Raw genomic sequence first — 22262 nt, 5'->3', positions numbered from 1 at the left:
GGTTGTTGTGATGCTTGTTACGGCGGAGAAAGGACAACTCAGGAGACGTAGGCCTTATTCAGGTAAGTTTAATTGCAGAAAGCAACCTGGCATCCGACCACCTCGAAAGCGCAGAACAACTGCCAGCTATCGAGTGTTGTGTACCAGATGTTCCACACGAAACACAGGGAAAAAGCAGAGCGTGCGGAGAATCTTATAAACAGGTAAGATTCCAACATAACACATCCTATTTCCTAGGAAAGGAAAGAAACAAAAAAAAAAAACAGAGATAAACGTTAACATGAAACCATACAGAATCCATCCCACTGCGCTGGTAAAAAAAATTAAGAAGTGACATAATCATTGAGGTAGGCAGGAGACCTATGTACTCTACGTCCAAGAGGCAAACTCACACTCGGAGAAGGGAGAGCAAGGGAATCACACGCAGACTCACGGGCACCAGAATCACAGAAACCAGAATCACACGCAGACTCATGAGTACCAGAGTCCCTGAAATCAGAATCAGGCATGAACATAGCACCAGAGCAACCCTCACCCTTGGAAGCAGGGATATGAAACAAACCACCCTTCTGATAAAGTGCGACATTTCTAAGGTTCCACCTATCACCACCTTCCAGAACAAGAGAAAACTTGTTGAGGGAAACAACACGGAAAGTGCCCTTAAACTTATGCAGACCAGCCTTAGTTCTGCCAGATTTAACTTTGACCCAATCACCAACAGCAATCTTCCCAGTGACAACCACAGGAAAACTCTCACCATCGGAAAGTACCCAATCCTTTAACCAAGCAGGAACTGTTCTAGAACCTGGGGATCGCCCACGCATAACTTGGAAAGGAGACAGATGAGTGACACTGTGAAGGGTAGTCCTGTATGACCAAACCATGTCCTGAACCAACCGTCTGGGATCTAAGTTGTTGGCTAAAGCGAGTTGAATGGTACCTTTTATGAGATGGTTGGACCTCTCGACCATACCATTTCCCATGGGATTGTATAAAGAAGTACGAGAGTGCTTGACACCACATTTCTCAAAGAAACATCTCATTTCATTAGAGGTTAACTGGGTGCCATTGTCAGTCAAAACCATGTTAGGGAAACCCTCTAAAGAAAACAGATTCTCAAGCACTTCAATGGTTGACCTAGTGGTGATATCTCTAAGAAACTCCACACAAAGCCACTTGGAGTGAACATCAACGATCACAGCAGCAAAACGCATGTCAACAGGTAGGCCAGAAAGAGGGCCAATGAAATCCAAACACAAATTACACCAGGGTTTCCCAGGATCCGAAATGTGCCCTTGATTGGCTTGTAGCCCAACTTTCAACCTCTTTTCGCTCTCCTTGCAATAGGAAAAATTTCAACCCAACCACGGATCACATCATCCATGCCTGGCCACCAAAACTCCTGCTTTATCCTTCTGATAGCAATGCCCTGACCAAGATGTCCCAAGTGGGCTAGCTTGAAAATATGTAATCTCAGGCCAACAGGTGGCACAAAACGATCACCCCTCATTATGATCTCAGAACCTGAAAGAGACAATTTATCTAAGAGTTTCCAAAAGGGCCTGACCGCAACAGGCAACATACTTTCCCTGGGAGCACCTCTCCTAATAAGTAGAATTACTTCTTGCAGGGTAGAATCCTTCTTCATTTCAGACAACCACTGGTCCTGAGAAAAGGCACCCACAGAAGATTCACACACATCCCCAACAACAGCAACAGCCTCATCCACACTGGACTTTTCAAGATCCTGATCAACCAACTTCCAATCAACAGACAAACGAGATAGACAATCTGCCTGGACGTTTTTCCAACCTTGGATAAAAACAATTTCATATGAGTACTCCTGTAATCTGGCTGCAAATCTTGCAAGACGAGCAGAACCTTTACCAGCACCACCACCCGATAAAATCTTCAACAAGGGCTTGTGGTCGGTTCGCAAAACAAACTTCACACCCCACAAATATACACGAAAATACTCCACACTCCATGCAGCAGCCAAAGCTTCTCGTTCTATGACCGAGTAATTCCTCTCAGCTTGGGTTAGGGTCCTAGAAGCAAAGGCGATAGTTTTTTCAAGACCATGTTGAAGTTGTGAAAACACTACTCCAATTCCAGTTAGACTGGCATCTACAGTCAGGAAGGATTTGCACACAGGATCAAACGGGGCTAGAATACCTGCGTTGCAGATATTTTCCTTAATCTGTTGAAAGGAGTCCTCTTGCGCTTTTTCCCAAATAAACTTGTTGCCCTTTCTCAATAACAATCTTAAAGGTTCAGACAAACTTGCGAAACTTTTAACAAATTTTGAATAATATTCGACTAACCCTAAGAAGGATCGAAGCTGGTCTCTATCTCTAGGTGCTGGGGCTTGACTGATGGCAACTAGAAGATTCTTTTTTGGAGCAATCCCACCAGCGGAGATAGTATAGCCTAAGTACTCAATGCTTTCGGTTAAAAAGACACACTTATCCTTATTAACAGTCAAACCGGTGTCTTCTAGTTTGAAGAGGACTTGACATAAAGCTAAATTGTGATCATTCACACTTTTCCCGGATCAAGAATGTCGTCTTGAAAGTAGACAACACCAGACAGACCCTTAAGCATGTTTGACATCATCCGTTGAAAAACACTAGCAGCCGAGGCGAGGCCAAACGGCATGCGAGTGAACTGGAAGGTACCCTCGGTGGTAATAAAGGCAGTCAGTGGTTTGGAGTCAGGGTGTAATCTGATTTGGTGGTACGCACTCCTCAAATCGATCTTTGAGAAGAATCTACCTCTACCCCCCTACAGATTGTAACAACTCATTGATATTGGAAAGGGGAAAAGTTTCTGGTATAATCTCTTGGTTGAGGGACCTGAGGTCAATGCAGAATCTCAACCGACCATCGGATTTCAACGTGATTACAACGGGAGAAATCCAGGGCGAAGCTTCAACAGGTTCAATGACTTTGGTAGCTAACATGTCATGCAATAAATCCTTCAGGCCCTGTCTAACAGAAAGGGGTACTCTTCTAAGTTTATATTGCACAGGGGAAGCATTGGGCTTCAAAACAATTTTGTGAAAATTATCCTTAACACACCCTAATTTATCTACAAATACTCTATGGGCAGCATTCAAGATGTCTTTAACTTGAACATCACTTTCAATTACCATAACCACATCAGGTGAGCTGGGATTAATCACAATATTTAAATCGAACTGGTGCATCCAACCCAAGATTGGAGGATCTTCTCTGGCTATATAAACTTTCCCATTGATACTCCTGGATTTAAATGCGATGACGCCAAACATGTACCCAAGAACATCAATAGGTTTGCCTTGGTATCCAACTGGATCAATGTCTTTTTCAGCCAGAGAAACATTGAGCCACAACAAAGAAAAGGTAGATTCTGGAATTATGGTAAACAAAGAGCCAGAATCAACCATAAGTAAAACATTTTGACCACATACGGTAAATAGTGCGGAAGGTCTTGTTAATCTGGGAGAATCATAGGTGGTACTAACCAGATCACAATCAAGTTGTTGAATCACTAAAACTCTGTTGTTGATTACATTCACCTTAGACTTGAGTTTGTCAAAAGTCTCGGATGATTTGGCTTTATCAGAACCCTCACCCTGTTTACACATTCTGAGATAATGGCCCTTGCGACCACATTTTCTACAAGTTTGGTCTAAGGCATAACACTTCTTAAAATCACCTGAATGGAATTGGCTTCCACAACGCCAACATTCTTTACTCTTGACCTTGGAAGGAAAACTGTTAGGGTTATTTTTGTTAAAGCGTTTAGAAACAGCATTAATTTCATAACCTTCTACACATTCATCATATTCAACACTCCCAATTTGTGAGGAACTTTTATCTCTACGTTCTAATTCTTTGATACACTTCTGAGACTCTTCAATGACTTTTGCCATGTCTATCGCATCTTTTAAGGAGGGATCTTTGGCAGCCCATAACCTTTCCTGAATTTTTCTATGACGACATTGCACTATGAGCTGATCGCGAATTAGCTCATCAGCCATGTTACCGAAACGACATTTGATAGAAAGTTCACGTAATCTGGAAACAAATTCGTCGATACTCTCATTTTCAGCTTGCGGATGGGTATAAAAACGGTATCTTGCCATAACTAAGTTGACCTCTTTGGCAAATCTAGTCTCAAGTCTTTTGAGAGCCTCTTTGTAAGCGTCATCCATGGGTTGGCCATTGGGACCTAAAGCAACAGGTAAATACTTAAACACTCTTTGACCTTCATTACCAAGTGTGCTTAGTAAAAGTGCTTTTTTCCTTTCAGGGTGAAAGTTTTTCCCATCAAGCGCAATAATGTAATTGTCCAGCATCTCAACCCAGTCCTCCCAATCTATTAATGGTGTGCCTGGAGAGGATAGAAACATAGGAGGCATAACAATATTTGAGGCCATAATGAAGCAAGAACCAAAACAAATGCAAGCGTTTTTTTTTTTTAAGACAAAATAAAGAAGACAAGTTAAGCTGCAAACTTGAAAAATTGAGGTGTGCAAATCACCGTGAGAGTGTCTGCAACGTAGGTGAGCAGATCACCGTGGCCACTCGAAGTCAGGAGAATCACTCGAAGTCAGGTTGACGTCACAAAAGACGAGTGGAATGCAGAGAAGAGCTGCGGTGAGGAGCTGACGTGAACAATAAGCAATGCGTAGAAGGCAGCAGAGCGTTCACTCCTCAAAGACGTAATAAAGGTGACTGACGATGCGTTTCAGTGACGAGAGGCGAGAGGCCTCACAAGACGTAACAACGTCAATACGCAGAGCGTCAAATGCGTTCCAGACACGTCAGATGCGGTGCAATGACGTGGAATAACTGAAGGGCTTGGAACGTTGGGTGTTCGACAAGCGCGAGAAATAAAACTTTAAAAGACAGTACCTTAAATGTGGATAAGTCACTCGAAATCGAAGAAAGACAATCACCGGAACAGCCGAAGACAGCCGAAGACAAAGACAGCGCTGAAGAAGATGTCGAGTGATCACCAGGTTGCTTTTCAGATGGAAGATCAAGCAGCTTGAAGTACCGTGAGCCGAGTCAGATGAATCCAAGCATCAAGAAAGTGTCGCCAAAAATCTTGTGATTCTTCTTACGGCGGAGAAAGGACAACTCAGGAGACGTAGGCCTTATTCAGGTAAGTTTAATTGCAGAAAGCAACCTGGCATCCGACCACCTCGAAAGCGCAGAACAACTGTCAGCTATCGAGTGTCGTGTACCAGATGTTCCACACGGAACACAGGGAAAGAGCAGAGCGTGCGGAGAATCTTATAAACAGGTAAGATTCCAACGTAACAAGGGTGTAGGGATTTTAGTTCATTGATGGAGTCCCTGATAGATCTGTTAGAAGCCAGATTAACCCGGATCGAGGACAGAATTAGCAACATTGAAGAATCTATAGGGGTTGCGCACGGGAATCTGAGGGGGGCTACAGTACGTCACGGGAAGTTAGAAGATAGGCTGGGTAAAATCGAGGGGTTACTGAGAGAGTTACTTGGCTGTGTCATGGCTGACAAGGCGCACCAGGGGAATAGAGGCTTGGGTGGAACTTTTGGCCCCTCGGGGACCCTGTAGCGGGGGGGACAGTAATTAATGCTAATAATAATCCATTTTTACCACTCGACTCAGGTACCCCACCTACCCTTTCTGTTAATACCATAAGCTTACCCTTGGACGGTGGTAATATCCTTCCTGCATCAAACCCCTCCATTATACCGCCTCCTATTATTCCCCAAGATCCACCCCTTAACCAAGATGGGGGGAAGGCACCTGACTTGGCACAGTTGGGCCAAGTACAGCGAGGGAAAGATGGAAGTGGAAGTAGAAAAGCAGCTCACCTCCCCCCGGGGGCGGCCCCCTATGTAGTCGTCCTCAGTGGTGTACCAGAACTTGAGGAAGCTGCACGGGAAAGTCCAGCTTCTATAAAGAATAAGGTAATTAGTTGGCTCAATAGATATAGACCACTACCTATAGGGATGCACAATTAAATTATCCTTGCAAGAAGAGTTCCCTGGGTGGGTGAGACAACAAAAAGGGGTACCGGGGACTGTGTGTTAGTAAATTTCAGAGACCCAAGGACAGTAAGTTTTATCTGCAATTGGGCAGGTCCATCGCCCATGACGTCTATTCAAGCGTTACCCATTAGGGCCTTCTATCCTGACAAACATGAGCGGTTTGAGGAAGGGGCGAGGAGGGCTGGTCATGGGTTCCCCCAAGAAGACAATATCGTGCAGATAGGTCGGGCCCCACGGGGGAGCTTTTGGGAGGGGAGGCTGGAATCATCATACCCCCAGTTCTCCCTACTTTCAATTCACCCATCCCAACCGGTTCGGCTGTTTGGATGCAGTGGATTGACAGTTGATGGATTGCAGCTCAGGGGTAATGCCAATACACGATAGGGAACCATCTGATGATAGTAGGAGCATTACATCACTTCCTCCTGTGGAGTGCCAGGTCAACTCTGTTCAGGAACGAGGTATACCTACACTGAGAGTGGGCCAATCCATACTTGGAGAAAGCAGTGACCTTGGGGGTTTAGAACAACTACAGGGGCAGGATAAAAGACCCGAGGATAGCAATGCCATAGTGCACCAAAACAGGAGTATCACACCGAACCGGGAGGTGGTCCCAGGCTTGGTGTCTATTCTTTTGTGGAATGTAGCCGGCCTGTCAAACAAACTGGACTCCCCTGAATGGGAGACATTCATAGAGTCTTTTGACATTTGCCTTTTGCCGGAAACCTGGGCACGAGGAAGTAATTCCCGTCCAGGTTATGCAACATTCTCAGTACCAGCCAAATGGTGGGGGAAGGGACGCCCGTCAGGTGGGTTACTGATATGGGTTGCTACTCATTTAGGGTGTAGGGCTAGGGCACTGCAAACGAATTCTGAGGATTTCCAGTGTGTTGTATTAGACTGGGTGTCTGGTCAATCACTATCCCTGGTTAATGTGTATTCACGACCAGTGGGGTTATTAAGGACCTCGGGCACAATAGAGGAGCTGGCGGTGTTTCTAGATTCCTCCTCCCACTGCTCGTCCTATCTAGTGGGAGGGGATTTCAATAACCAGTTTGAGCCGTTGCCGACCTTCCTGGAGGGCGCCACAATTGATGAGGATGACGCCTGGGGAATTCCACCCCCGGCAGGCCCTGTAGCAAAGGCATGGTCCCCTCTGGCTGTGCAGATCACTTCCTTCACTTTGGCCAATTCATTGAGAGCCTGCAATGGGCGTATAAAAGGGGACATACCACCAAGGCCTACTTATAACAAACCTGGGCACGAGTCACCAATAGATTATATGTTGGTGGAATCCAGGGACTGGGCGAAAGTTAAGGATTTTCAGGTACTCCCCAGAACGTACAGCGACCACAATGCGTTGGCGCTAAGGTTTGAAGTGCAGGGGGTAGTACCCGGGGAGCAGGAGTGTACTGCGAATTTAGCCCCAGAACTAATAGCAGCCAGTAACAGGCGGCAAATTAGATGGCCCAAAATAGTGGGGAATTATGATGATATTCAGAGACTGTACACCATATTGGTTCCAAGTCTAGAACAAGTGGAAAAATTACTACCCGGTTTACCGTCCCCGGCTGGACACAGAGCATTGGCGGGTATCCATCAGGAGCTGGTCATGAACTTAGCTGAAGTCTTGAACCCTGTAGCGAAAACTAGGAAACCAAGGGGGATGCACGCTTCATGGTTCAACGCTGAGTGTAAGAGAGCTAAGGCAGAACTCTTAAAGTCCCTTAAAGAACGGGAAAGTCCTAGCAAGATCAGGCGAGTAATATACAAAAATCTTGTTCATAACGCCATAATTGAATGGAACTTTGAGAACTGGTCAGATAGAGGAGCGCACTTCAATGGAGGGACGCTCGCAAATTCTGGCAAATTGTCCAACATGGGTCAGCTGAACCTACCAAAGCGGTCGAAGCTAATATTGCATCGTCCGTTTGGGAAGAACACTTTGCCTCTCTGTATAGAGCGGCCGACGGGGACCCTTTGGAAATCATGGAAGATTCTGAGGGTACAGATCCTGCCCTTGGTGCAGCCCCTATGGGTATGTTTACATTGGGAGAGGTCAGTGCAGCAATCCTGGGTCTGGCAGCTGAAAAGGCCCCGGGGCTGGACAAACTTCCCGGGGACCTGTTTAAGCACGAGGCTGACATCTGGGCACCGTATCTCCAGGTGTTCTTTAATGCCATCCTTGAGGGTATGTTTCTCCCCGCCACATGGCTGGGGGCAGAGATAGTCCCAATATTCAAGAAAGGGTGTCCTCTGCTCCCAGTCAATTATAGGCCGATTAGTCTTCTGGATGTAACACAGAAACTGTTTTCCCGTCTGGTCCTCGACCGTCTACTAGAATGGGTTGAAGATAACGAAATACTGAGCCCGTTCCAAGCCGGGTTTAGAAGTGGGGTCTCTACAATTGATCAGGTGTTCCGTTTGGCACTAATTTTCTGGAAAACGGTACAGTTGGAGGGTGGCAGCCTCTATACTGTATTTATGGACCTGAGAGCTGCTTTTGACCTTGTCCCGCGTAGCAACTTGTGGAGGGTCTTAGGTAAAATGGGGGTCCCGCCAAGTCTTTTGAAGGTGATAATTCGTCTTCATACTGACAATTACGCCCGGGTCAGGTGTGGTAGGATAGGGGGCCTTTCTGGTAAATTCCCCGTTGGCAGGGGGGTAAGACAGGGTTGTGTGCTTGCACCAACCCTGTTTTGCCTCTATGTCAACGGGGTCATTGACCACCTCAACAGGGTTGTAGACAGTGATGCACCAAGGCTCGCTGGCACCAGGGTGTCGGCGATTATGTTCGCAGACGACACCCTGCTGCTTTCCAAATCCCCAATGGGGATACAGCGTGTCCTCAACGGGTTTGTGGATTTTTGCAGTGAACATGGGCTGGAAATTAACACCGGAAAGACGAAGTATATGGTCTTTAATCCAACTCCCAAATCCCGTTTCGTACCGTCCATTGGCCCGGACAAACTCGAAAGGGTTCGTACCTTCGATTATCTGGGGGTCACCTTGAATGAAAACTTAGCCTGGGGCCAACAACAAGAAAAAGCGCACCTCAAATTAGTGCAGTTTGCAGGTGGGATTTCAAAGATGATAGAAAAGAACAAGTCATCGATGAGACCTGTTGGCCCATCCTTAGAGATTTATAAGATCCAGGCAAAAGGTGCAGCAATGTACGGTAGCGAACTGTGGGGACATCTACCCTGTAATGATCTGTTAAAGGTGGAGAATAAGTTGATTAGGAGGCTCTTGTTACTTCCCCCTAGCACACCTTTAACCCCATTGAGGCTAGACCTTGGCTTTAGACCAATAGATGAAGAATTATCTCTGAGACCACTGATGTTCTGGCGCAGGATTTGGGCAACCCCAGAATTAGTCGGTTATAGGGAGGCCTTGCAAGAGATCCTTTCCCTGCCTAAAGCAGGTAAAATTCCCTGGCTCAAGTTTGTTAAATTGGGTTTGGAGAGCCTTGGGTTATATACTGTATGGTCTAACCCTCTGGTCACCTGTCCAGTGCTGCCCAAGAAGCGATTGGCAAAAATCTATCTTGACCATAAACTAGCGACACTAGTGCAAAACAAAAATATTGGGTCCTGCACTGAGTCTTTTCTGCTCTTTAAAGACTGCTACTGTTTCGAACCAGTCTTAGACATTATTTATCCGCCTCCTATAAGGAAGCTTTATGTGCAGTGGAGGCACGGGTCACTACCGACTCGTGACCTCACAAGCAAATGGAGTAAGCCCACTGAGAGTAGCTGCCCTGGGTGTGGAGTGGATAGAGAGACAGACATGCACATCCTCTTCTTCTGCCCAGCGTACAGTGGGGCTAGAAAGAAATGGATAGTCCCACTGTGCAAAAACTCAGGCTTCTCTGAGTGCCTGGTGGCTTACAGGGTACTTAAAACCGACCTTGCTGAAAACATTGTGTTTGCTGTGGCAAAATACCTGGGCACTGTCTGGCATAGGAGGCGTTATTGTTTGAATGTAACCCTCCGAAACTAGGAAGTAATTTATTAAGAATGTGGTCAACTTGAGCATCTGATTGAAATAGTTTTATATTTTTTAACTGTGGGAGTTTTAATATTGTAATACCATTTTTAATATTGTATGAATGTACTGTTTTTTGTATCTTTTATGATGAACAATCATCGAAATAAAGATTATGAAAATGAAATGAAATGAAATGATATGAGGATTAATCTCTTTAAACAGAACTACCACTCTACAGGAATGGAGCAAGCCTATTGACTGTCTCTTTGTATATGATCTTTAGTCATATCTCTGGGCTTTTGCACACTATTATGCACTGCTGGTGCTCTCTAGCTAGTTGCACACTAAATATGTGCAGATACACATATACATACATAACTACATACATTCACTTCTAGCACTCTTCTAGAGTCATGCAATGTACCAGTACAAGTATTTTACTTGCCATACATATAGCAACTGTCCTTAGTGTAATGTATTTTTTCAAATCAATTGAAACGTATTATTTTTTACCTTTACATTTCACAACCATGACAAAAAATATGCACATATTGAAAATACAAAATATAAATTAAAATACACACAAAGTTCACATTAAAAATGCTCTGCCGGTCTCTCACTAGCACACACTTCATGCATGCACAAAAGCAGAAAAGGGGGGCTGCATCTTCTCGTACTTGGCCCCTAAAGACTGAAGCGACCTCTCACAACATATAAGAGCCTCCTCCTCTCCTCTTGACTTTCACGAGAAGCTGAAGACCTGGCTTTTTGAGTAAGCCCCCAGGGCGGGCCTCACACACCTGCTACAGAGCACATTGGACACACTCAGGAGTGACTAGCTTGCTACAATCACTAATAACATAACATAACATATCATAACATAACATAACACTGATTGAACTTTTATATCGGAAATCAATATATGTTAAACATTGAATTGCAAATGTGAGAAAATAAGGCCCCCATTAGGATGGGCGGCGGACTTTGCCCACCCGCCATCCTCGTGCAAAAAGGGACCGCCCGTCATAGGAGCGGCGGTCCCGCCTTGAGCATTAGGATGCGCCCGCCACACAGGCAGGCGCATCCTGCATTTTTACCATTGTGGCGGGCGGTGCAGAAAGCGCCGCCCGCAGCAATGGTAAAAATGCACGTTGTGCACGCGGTGCCTGCCATGTTGCACTTTGAAATGCCTCCGCATGCCTTTCTGTGGCGGCATTGGAAAAGCGGCGGACGGTCTATCTGTCCACCGCGGTGCCCCTGCCATTCTAATTTGGTGGGGGGAATTCCAGGGATGATGTCAGGCGCTTAGTATTTTTAATGAACTATCATTTCTTGTTCCTGTTGAGCAGAATTAAAAAGACATAAGAATTGTTTAGATCCCAGTTAGCCCTAATTGATTTATAAGTGTTTCCTCAACAGGAGAAAGAGTACCAATACATTTTTCAGTGCCTCAAAGTAAAAGTAACAAAAACAGCAAACCCCTCTTTTCAACTGGCAGATTGTGCCAGACACCTTCTAACATTTCAATATTAATCTGGTTAATATGAAATGTCATCAATCGCATACTAAACCATTGGTTTGTTAAAATGTGCCTTATTTTCACCCCAAAGAGTACTATCTATAACAATAATAAGAAATAACTTTCATTTTATAGGACCATTCCCTAGTTTTCTCATTCCAGGCTATTTTGATTTGTTTTTTGCAATAGAGAAAATATTACGGACGAAGCAACAATCCTATTTTGTTGAATATTTTCAATTGCATATAATTTACTTGCATTAACTATTTAATATATCAAACTGCTTTCTAAATTAAACAACACAGGGTACAATAGATCAGACGGTTGCTAAATAACGCAGTGCAGTAATAGCAGGTTTTGCGTGAGTATAGCAGCACATAAACGTCCAGTTTCAAGCTGTTACTAACAGAGCGGTATCCATATACTGATGACATTATGTAAGGAAAGTGGTGTATTATATGGTGAGATTGTACGACCTCACTGTGTAATATAGTCTCAATACCATCTGGGGTCCAGTCAGGCTCATTTGAAAGAACCTTAGCTCAACCCTCAGTAGTTGTGGCTTTGAGCAGTCTGGCTTAAACAGAGTAGCAAGTGCAAAGCATTAAGTACCATAAAACAGAATAAGAAAGCCATACAACACAAAGAAATCCAACACCAATTTATAACAATAGATCTTATTTTTATAAATATTTAGACACCAAAAAGAACATAATTCACTGGAGGGTTCGAGAGATATAGATTTTAAATATAACAGAAATCACTGCTTTTCATTCAAAATGTAACCAAGCATTGGCAACGTCCATGATTAGAAGGAACTTTGTAAAATGATTGTAAAGTTGTGCTCTGGTACTTTGGGCGGCCAACTCCAGCAGAGTCAACCGGTCCAGTGAGGACTTGTAAGACAGAACAGCCTCCAGTCCTCTTCCAAGATCTATGTGTGAACCAGGGCTGGCTATAGGGCGGTGCCACCTGTGCCACCACGCAAATTCATTTTTGTATGAAAAACACCTGCTGCCACGTTCCTTGCCTCCAGCAGTTTCCAGGCAACAATAAAAATGTCAAGATACCTCCGATGATAAATGTTCTTCCTGAAGAGAGATTGGAGTTTTATCTAGTTGAGGTTTTGATTGTTCATAAAATAGCACTGAGGTTTAATATGCTGCTGCAAATAAAGTGTACCAGACAGATCACAAAGTGCTTATAATGTAAATAGGTCAGTGGGTACTGCAAGACACATCTTTTTGTTCCTTGCAGTTTATAATTTAAAATCCTAATTTTGAACAGTGAATTATTAACTGTCATCAAAGAACTGCATACACACTGCAAACTATAGATAAGAGCATAGATTAATGTTGCAAAAAGGGTTCAGTTGAGTAGAAATCGATTCTTATTATCAAAGAGATCCCACAGCTATGGTTTTCCATTTTCAATTCTGAGTTTGTGCTTCTCCAGACCAAGCATTCTTAAACTATACTACCTATCAGTATAGGTGACATGTACATGTCACGCCTACACCTTTTAATCCTCTGGCTTATGCAATATTTCCTATATTCTGATTTGAACACTTATGATTGATAGTCTCTGTGTAATGTGTGTGTGATGCAAAGTGCTCTGACACCCTACACTGATATGAGTGGCATTATATAACTAATTAAATGCATCTGAAAGAGAGTGGTTATGGAGACTTGAGGGTTACTGTTAAAATGTGGTAGTAAGGGAATCCATGACGGGGGTGGTCACCACCTCCACCATGAATGGGGGGCCCCAACAGACATTGTTGCCCCAGACGTCACCAGCCAGCATTAAAGCTGGTCCTGATGTGAACCGCCATAGACTTCCATGGAGTTGTCCTGATGCAAGGGATACAGTATGCTGCAGGATGCTGAGGTTGCTGTGTTGGGTACTCAGAGCATCCTGGGGCCACTCCCCAGTCCACGGTCTTGGTGGGATGGCGTTGGCCACAGGGTTCGATGTCCTTGGAAGTCCTAGTGGGTCCAGAAAAAGTCCAGTTGCATTAGTCTAGTGGTATCTAGTCACAACAAAACCAGTAGTTCCCTTTGGTGAAGGCTAGAGTCCTCTGTGGGCAACCAAACTGCGCTCTGATGACACTCCCAGGCAGAGAGGGCTTGGCTGTAACTTTAGAGCATTAGGACTTGGTCACCCAGGCTGCACATCAGTTGCAGCCAAGTGTTTGTGGCTACTGTTTTGCATTGGCAGGTTTATGCAGCTTTTGTGGCCCTGGAGCAGTAACGGGAAGCCAGCTCATTGACTCTGGGAGTGAAACTCTTCTGTCTGAGACTCTGGCACGAGTTATCCTCAAGTAGGGCACCACAGGTACAGTCCTCTCTTTGCTAGCCCAGGAGCAGCAGTTGTTGTCCAGTTTTTGGTGCAGCCTCTCCTTGCCAGGCCCAGGGACCAGCATGGCAGTCCTTCTTTGGTCCCCGCTCCAGTGCAGACATGATCTGAGGTCACGGTGCCAGGGGTGCCATATTTATACCGATAAAGTGCCTTCAGGGAATGTGGTCGTTATTAGCCAATGGGCTACTAGGCTCCTTCTCATATGATGACGACTTCTTGCAATGTGTGGTATCTGGCTCTCCCAGAGTGTAACCTTCTGCCCATGCCCAAGATGACAGGACCTATCTCTCAGCATATGGAGCTTGGTAGCTCATCATAGTTGTGTGGCTACCTAATTGCCACATGCCTATGGGAAAATCAGCTTGCCAACTATTTTACCCTCTCTGTCCCTATCGCAAGCCTGTCCACCAGAACAAAAGAGCAGCCCCTCTTGTGTGTGTACACCATTTGCCCTTCAAAGGCGGCTTCCGATTTGAATCTCGCCTTTTGGGCTCTCACTCTGTTTAGGTTCCTGCCAGGGAGAGGTGACACCTATTTGAATGGCAGGCCTCTATTGTTTCCTTTCCTGGGAGTCATTCACACTCCTCCAAAGGAGGGCGGAAATCTGTCTTGTGGCCAGCATCTGCAAATAGCCACTGGACAACTTGAGCAAATTCTAAAGTTAAAAGGTACACTAAATTCGACTTGGGCATCAAATCAGGTCTAATGTAACAATTATTTTGATACCTTCAAGAACCAACTTAAGTAGTCTCATTCAAGAGTTAGCACAGTTAAGTTGTCAGTGTGTAAACCTTTACTTACCAATGAGGCTACTGGCCTTTCCCCAGAAAAAAACGACAATTTGGGGATTTTACTGATAGGATATATACAAGTATATGTTCTACTTTTTAATATACAGCACCCTGCCCTAGGGATCATTAGGCCTGCTGTAGATGTGACATATATATTTAAAAAGTGAGGTCTCACCTTTGTCATTCCTTTAAATGGCACAGTCAAGCCAGACGTTTAAAACTTCTCTACCAGTCTGTAAGGCTGGGAATCATGTTTTACTTTGTCTCACTCAGGGTGGCTAAAGACGTGCTGCAGCCCCTGAGGAACACTTCAACTTACAGGCCCTAGATACCCCTGGTACCATAAACTATGGACTTATAAGTAAGTTAACTCCTGCGAATTTAGGCCAATCAACCATACAGTTTTGGGGGTTAGAGCACTGGCAGTTAGGTCAGGTTAGGAGACCTCAGTGTACTCTCGGAGTCAAAAAACCAGCGCCATCAGTCCAAAACCTTGGAAGTGATCATGCACAAAGAGGTGCGGCTGAAAATGACGAATAAAGAGATGTATAATATATACATCGAATTGGTCCAGCAAACAGGGCAAAAGAGAAGTAATTGGCCTCATTAGCAGGAGGCAACATATTAAGCGAAAAACAACCTAGAAAAAAGGATGAATTTCTGCATTCATACATACATATACACATAGGGGCCTTTTGGTCAGCTTTCTTCACTCTTTTTTTATTATTCAAGTGTCATTCACATTTTTCTTCCATCCATGACACCATTGTATTAGCCCCCTTCAACCGGTAGCTCTATTAACCCGAATTGGTGGCATTTTCCAGGCTCACATGTGCACATCTGTCTGAAAATAAGCTTGATTACGTGCCATGGATCTGTGTTAACCTTTCACGTGACTGGCTTTTAACCTAATATTAAGAAACATGTCAAAGCGTTGCAGCAGTTTAGGATTAATTGGAAACACATTCTTATAATGACTGTTGGTTGCCCTGTGATCACAGCAAGCTGGGAAGAGCTTGTGGCATCTACATCCTCAGAACAAATTAGGAGCAAGCAAGCAGCAGTGATGAGTTTAGAATGCTCGAGAGAACACTTATCATAATAGACTAAGAAGTATAAAGCAAAGCTCACAATAATCACCACTCAGGTGAATGTCCGTCTGTACCCTACGGGTTGAGTTCGTGCTACATAGAACTGAAAAAAAGAGTGCTATTTTATGTGCTCTAGAAATTAGTTGATAGAAAGTATACTACAAAACAATCTTTTTTCAAATGAACATAAATTATTGCATGTGATGCCTTTAAACTAGACTCAGGAGTGCATTGACACAATTTGATAAATATCAGGCTAACAATACATTTTTTTTATTTTTTATAAATGCGTTGTAACGGTACCTGTAAACTGTAAACCCTGTTTTTTCAAGATGTCTGAAACAATCAGGTGGCATCGCACTGTCATATTCATAATCAGAATCAACACTGTACAAAGAATATTGAAAATCGCTATATATTTGAAGAGTACTCTTAATGAAATAGGGAGGAGCGAAAGAAGTTTCCTCTGAGTTTGAGAAGTCCTTTTTCTTTTTCTAATGTTCCAATTTTACACCAGTCTTTGGGGCATATTCTCAAGAACGTGTGATAATTACCGCAAAATTAGCTTAAAGCAGCTCTTCATATCGCAGTCTATAGCGGGAAAACAATGCTGTGTTAGCACACAGAGGTACTATGCGATAGGCCCACGACAAAGCGGCAAATGTCCGTGATAAAGACAATGCGACACCTTTGATGAGGCCAACAGTGATATAAAAAGTAGCGAAAACCGCGACAGGCCTGCAAATACTACATGTCAGGTGGGAAAATGCACTATAAAAGCAACAAAAAGAATACACCAAAAACAATTCAAACTGCGTAGCACCATGGATGCACACGGACCAAGTGCAGAGGCCAACGCCAACCCCACAAACCCAACAGACCACCCGCAAGGAACCTCAGGGTCGGGGAAGACCAAGGAGAAGAGGAAGAGGAAGACGGGGTGCAGTCCGCAGCAAAACCAGATCAGCGTCACAGAGGTGACAGTACACTACCATCAACTGACCCACAATGAGACTAACATGAATGCAGCCGGAGTGTCGAGGAGGTCAAGAGCAGGTCAAGGGACTCTGGCATGATGTGAAAAGCCACACCAAGCACAACCCCCTGCTAACAGGAAGGCAGCAACGGCGACAGGAGGTGGGAGTCCTGCCCCACAGGAGGAGTTGGAGGGAATGGAGAACACAGGCATCAGTGTGGAGACAGTGCAAGGAGCTGGGAGTACGGACACAGCTAGATAGGACCTGACACAACATCAACAGTGTGAGACACGACCAGGGACTGGGGAGACAGGGGGGAAAGGGGCACAATGACACACATCCACAACGATGTGTAGCACACTGCACACCCACAATGATCCTGGATCATGTCCTTTATCCCCATGGCACACTGCAGCACACACACATAGCAATCACAGCACCTCCCACGACAATGTGGTACAAAGTGCAACACCGACACTGCAGAACATGGACCACAAATGGGTCTGCTCATGCGCAGAAACAGGCCAATCACATTGAACAGAGCAGGAAACTGTGAGATTCATATGTATGTGTACAACCTCACATCCGTCACATAGTCCAAATGTCCATTGTCCCACATCAAATTTCAGCACCGCCCAGTGACAATGTACATTGTCATACAGTCTGCATGTCAACAAGAACAATCCACCAACATACATGTCAACGCAATGTCAACATGCATCTTCCCTTCGTATTGCAGAGGGACAAACAACACCTCCAGCAGAGCAGACCAGACAACCCATCAGTGATGCTGGAGACGACCACCACACCTTTGACACCGATGCACCATAACAGCTCATGGACATCTCAGGCAACCCAGGGGCAGGGCAGCCAAGCTACATAGAGGAGACCCCAGCCCCTGCACAGACCAAACAGCAGGAAGCACCCGCCACCACAGCTGGCTCCCAACACGCCACCGAGGCACACATCACATTCAAATGCCAGGTGTCAGAATGCCAAAAGGAGGTGTCCGAACATGTGCAGGTGGGGTCAGAGCTCATGGAAGCTGAACTACGTCACATACAGGGTGACTAAGTCCCATCAGTGACCACTTAAAACCCACAAAGGAGACCCGCACTGCGACAGAGACACATGCATTTGCACATTTCCTGTACTGAACCACGCCCAGAATCCCGGAATTATCATTCGCACACCCATGCTGGACCTCCGTACGATGGCCCAGTACACTCCTCTTACATATTGAGTGGCTGACAACAAAGCTATATGCTCTAACCTGCTGCCTGCGATCACATGGTTGCATCCACTTTACGCAGCACAGTGTAATGTTGTAGGGACCGGGGCCCTCTTACACACATCATGACCACATGGACACACACAGATAGTTTGTAGAACTGGCTATGGGCACGTGCGCCCGGCCCCTTTATTGGCAGGGTCACATGTACAGTGACGCCTGTGCTGGATGTGTGTGCGTTGAGTGTAAGCCAGCCTTCATAGAGTTGTTGGTGCTGGCAACAAATACAACAGTGAACACTATTAAGACAGAAACAGAAAACACCAGCATTACAGAGACAACAGCGGAGCACTATGGTGGTAGCCGGAGCAAGTACAGAGGACACCCAATGAGCAAACAGAAGTGTCCGTGAGTTGCAGTGCACTGAGGTTTGGGTATTAGAGCTGAGAGCGCTCATGTGAATAAAATGTCTAGGATTGGGTCCCTTTGGAATATTCCTGATGCAGCTGCAGTGTCGCACCTGCATCATCTTCCTCATCGTCATCCCAGGACCCCCACACTGCCTGAGGTGACATTGCTGCATGAGCTCGCCCACAGCACATGACCAAAACAGCAATGGATGATGACTTGTGGTGCACCTGGAGTGCTGAGCAGGGTATCAGCCAAATGATGGCATCCACAACAGGTGAATGAATGAATGAATGGCATTTTATACCGCGCATACTTAGCCCCGAGGGGCATCAAGGCGCAAAAAAACGAACAGATAGAAAAGTCCAAGCGACCAGATAGCAGTACCACAAAACCGCTAAGAGTTCGATCCGTTGTATGCCTGGGAGAAAAGCCAAGTCTTCAGATGTTTTGTTAAAAACCGCCAAAGAAGACTGGCTAGAAAGCTCCAGGGGGAGGGAGTTCCAAAGTTTTGGAGCCAAGGTGGAAAAGGCTCTACCTCCCCATTTCACCTTAGCAAATCTGGGAACCCAAAGCATGTTCTTAGATGATGACCGGAGGGTTCTCAAGGGGGTGTAAACCCGCAGAAGAGACCTAATTCCATCCGAGCCTGAGCCATGTGTAGCACTATGGCCCAGACAAAGAAGTTTAAAAGAGATCCTAGATGGAATCGGTAGCCAGTGAAGGTCCCTTCTGGCTATGGTTGCAGAAGAGCGTCTGGGAAGGTTTAAGACCATCCTGGCCGCGGAATTCTGCACCATTTGAAGACGGTGGATAGAGCCTTTGCTAATGCCACTATAAAGGGCATTGCAATAATCTAGCCTAGATGAAACTAAGGCAACTGTTGCTTGTTTCCGGGCTATCAGGGACAGGTAGGGGGCGATTTTCCTGAGAATTCTAATTATGCCACAGCAAGTTGACACTGTCCTATTTACCTGGGGGTCGAATGATAAAGTGGGGTCAATTAAGACTCCAAGATTCCTGGCGGTAAGAGTGGAACGGGGGCAATCTCCCAGCGACGGGGCCACCAGTCTTTTGACCAAAGATCTTGGCTCCCTCCAAAGACCATGATTTCAGTCTTTTTGCCGTTTAGTTTTTCGAAATTACGGACAATCCAACGGGAGACTGCTTCCATACATGCTCCGAAATTGGGGGCAACATCGCTAGCTGGCTGAGTCTTAGATACCAGGATCTGAGTGTCATCGGCATACGATAACACATCAAGACCGAAGGATCTTACCACGTTTGCAAGTGGGGTAACATAGATGTTAAATAATAAGGGGCTCAATGATGAGCCCTAAGGAACCCAACATTGCACTTCTTGAGAGTCTGAAAGAAAATTGCCCATTTTAACTCTCTGCTCCCTATTATGAAGGAAGGAGGAGAGTAAACTGAGGGCAGAACCCTCTAAACCGATTTCCTTGAGCCTGGAAATCAGGATTGACGGGGACAAGGTGTCAAAAGCTGCTGTGAGATCTAATAACACTAGCAGAGCAGAATGTCCCCTGTCAGCCTCAGACCGGATTTGCTTTGGTCACCGCCGTAAGGGCAGACTCAGTACTATGGGCTGCGCGAAACCCATGTTGCGAGGAATCTAACAAGTTAGAATTCTCAATAAAGGTAGACAGGTTACAATTTATATGAGACTCCAAGATCTTAGCAGGGGCAGGGAGTAGAGAAATTGGACGATAGTTTTTCAGTATTCCCGGGTCAAGAGATGGCTTCTTAAGCAGTGGCTTAACAACAGCTGTCTTCCAAGGAGAGGGGAAAATCCCCTCTCTAATCGCCAAGTTCATAACCTCTAGTAGCGGGGGAAGAACAGACTCTCTACAGGTCTTCGAAAATTTCAAAGGGCAAGGGTCGAGGGGCGAGCACGATTTGGTGGTATCAAGTAAAAGATTAAGATCATCTAAGGACAGAGGAGGGAAACACGTGAGCAGCGGTTTAGGAGGAGCGTCGACATCATCAACAGCAGGGGGGGAATGATAGGGTGTGAGCAACTCCATTAGTCTGCCAGTACAACAGTTTCAACACTGGCAGTTGGTGGTTGGAGGTGACCCTAAGGGTGGTGGCGTGAGCCTCCTGCAGTGATGTGACGTCCGGGCAGGTCAGGACTCGATTTGATGAGTGAGCCCTGGTACACCGCATTTGTGGCCGGAGGCAGGGGACAGCGCAGGGCCACAGACACATGGTGTTGATGACCCAAGGCCATCGCCTCAGAGGCCATCCAATATCTCAGAAGACAGGGTCCCTGACTCGAGCTACACAAAGTTAGTGGTCCCGGATGCACAGGTGCCAGCACAGGCACCCCGCCATGGGACTGTGACTTGTGGTGCACTGAGGAAGATCCACGCTGACTGACGGAATGTGGCAGAGGGCAGCGGGGGACAGTGGAGGGTGTCCTCCAGGACATGGTTCAGAGGGCACAAGCCGTTCAGAAGCAGCAAATGGAGGAGTGGAATGCTACAGCCTCGTTTCCACCACCAATTCGGTATCAGCTACATAAGGAGAAAGACAACCCCCTAGTCCATAGACTCAGATGCCACCAAAGTCCTACCAGAGAGTGCTAATGAATGTCGGGGAACAGACTTAGTGGCACCAGGGATGGGAGGGGATGCAGTCTGCGATGATGCCAGTACAATGATATGAACTCAGCCATTGTTAAATCAAGACTCAGTCCCAAATGTGTGACCTACTTGACCGCAGTGTAGGCCAGAGGCAGCGATCAACAGGGGCCCACAATCACATGTCGTTGGCTCATTATACACGGAGTTAGTGACACCAGGGCTGCTGTTGGTAGTGTTCGATCACCTCCGTAACAATGATCCTTTTTTCCTCCGGACTGAAACGCGTCATCCTCTTACACCTCTCCTTGTGTGCAATGATATGTACTCTGCCATTTAAAAAGCAAGACTCATTTCAACATGTGTGTCCTACCCGAGCGCTGTGTGGCCTCAAGGCAGTAGTCCTCCTGGGCCAACAGACACGTGTTGGTGGAATGCTATACGCAGACTTGGTTCATTACCAACCACAGGGGCAGCCCAAAACACCTGAATCAGGGGGAGAGGGAGAGTGAAAGCCCGACCTCCCCAACAACATTGGGACTTTCAAGCAGGGCAGAGACAGACACGCAGGACGTTTTATCAGTGGGGGCCCCCACAGTAGAAGTTTCTGACACTACCACATCTGATACCATGCCCATTTTTTAAATTATCAAACCATTTGTTGTCTTTGGCTGAGATTTCCCTTCTGACTAAAGGATTAAGCTTTGTTCCAACTGAGAAAACCTGTCTGTTTGAGAAACAATTGGAATTGTTACAATTTTTTCGCAAATTGCGTCTAAAAGCATTTTTTATGAATAACACTATGAACAAGGCCTTTAGTCCCTCTGGACTACAGCCTCCCTCTGTTTTTAATCCTCTGCCAAATAAAATGCCCATTAAATTGTTGGCGTTTGAGTCACTGGTTCTTAAAGAAGTTTCAGCTTTGAACAAAGACTTTGATTATATCCCCGACAATATGTTTAATGTTTAATGTTTACGGATTTCTAAAGTGCATGGCTGCCCGTAAGCGTCCTAGCGCTGATGATAGAAACAAGCGAAAACAGAAGGGGGAGAGTTACACGTACATCCAAGTCTTTAGAAGTTTGCGGAAGGGAAGGAGGTTGGGTTGGGCACGTAGGTCCAGGGGGAGTGAGTTCCACAATTTGGAAGAATTGTAAGAGAAATGCCGGCCTCCAGAACGCGCCCTCTTGATCCTGGGCGTCAGGGTCAGATGGAGGTTTGTGGATCAGAGGATTCTGGAAGTAGTATAGGGGACAATGA

This window comes from Lissotriton vulgaris, chromosome 6 (assembly GCF_964263255.1).
Source record: "Lissotriton vulgaris chromosome 6, aLisVul1.2, whole genome shotgun sequence".
In the NCBI taxonomy this organism is placed as follows: domain Eukaryota; kingdom Metazoa; phylum Chordata; class Amphibia; order Caudata; family Salamandridae; genus Lissotriton; species Lissotriton vulgaris.
The sequence above is the reverse complement of the archived record's forward strand: the minus strand, read 5'-3'. Positions refer to the sequence as shown.